This window comes from Gossypium arboreum, chromosome 1, assembly GCF_025698485.1.
Source record: "Gossypium arboreum isolate Shixiya-1 chromosome 1, ASM2569848v2, whole genome shotgun sequence".
Lineage (NCBI taxonomy): Eukaryota > Viridiplantae > Streptophyta > Magnoliopsida > Malvales > Malvaceae > Gossypium > Gossypium arboreum.
In genome coordinates, this window is record NC_069070.1 from 37,308,621 (window position 1) to 37,309,550 (window position 930).

Below are 930 nucleotides of genomic sequence, written 5' to 3' on the forward strand. Positions count from 1 at the left end.
CATAAATCGTCAATCTTTTTATTTAAAAGTTCTACTTGGTTAGAAGCATAGTAACCGCATCGAGGTTGAAAACACCGGCTACTTTTTTTGGCTTTGTTCTCATGACTTGCCACTAATAGTTATTTAGTGACATCCCTTCAATAAATTCGTAAGCCACTTCAGGTGTTTTTTTATTGATAGTCCCACCAGCAGCTGCGTCGATAAGTTCCCTTGTTGAGGGGTTCACACCGTTGAAAAACGTTTGAACCTGCAACCATTGAGGTAACCCATGGTAAGGACACCTTCTCAATAGATCCTTGTATCTCTCTCATGCTTCATAGAGTGTTTCGAGATCCATCTACACAAAAAAAAGAGATGTCATTCCTTAACTTAGCCGTTTTAGCCGGCGGGAAATATTTAAATAAGAATTTTTCGGTCATTTGTTCTCAAGTAGTGATTGACCCTCGTGGTAACAAGTTCAACCACTGTTTAGCTTTGTTCCTCAATGAAAAGGGAAACAACCGAAGGCGAAAGGGATCATCAGAAATGCCATTGATTTTAAAAGTGTCGCAAAACTCTAAGAAATTCGCCAAATGAGCATTTGGGTCCTCGTCCTGCAAACTATCAAACTGAACAAACTGTTGGTCATTTGAATTGTGTTAGGTTTCAATTCAAAATTATTTGCAACAACAGCAGACCTAACTATACTTGACTCAGTTCCTATTAAAGTAGGTTTAGTATAATCATACATAGTGCGTGGAACAGGATTCTAATTTACTGGATTAGTAGCAATTGCAGGAGGTAGCGAGTTTTCCTGATTTTCAGCCATCTCCTCAGCTGTGTGTGAATATCGTCTTCTTGCCCTTCCTCTATGTATCTTAAGCTTAGCCTTATTTCTCTTCGGTTTTTGTGAGCTGTGTGTTCAATCTCACTATAAAAAAGTAATAGTCC

General features: G+C 38.6%; 1 non-coding gene across 1 annotated transcript; it reads left to right on the forward strand.

The window, feature by feature from the left end:
* The first annotated feature begins 263 nt into the window (after positions 1 to 263).
* LOC128282534 (small nucleolar RNA R71) lies at positions 264 to 371 on the forward strand. The gene has a single exon (XR_008272836.1). It is a non-coding gene; the product is annotated as a small nucleolar RNA R71 (small nucleolar RNA).
* The last annotated feature ends 559 nt before the right edge of the window (positions 372 to 930 follow it).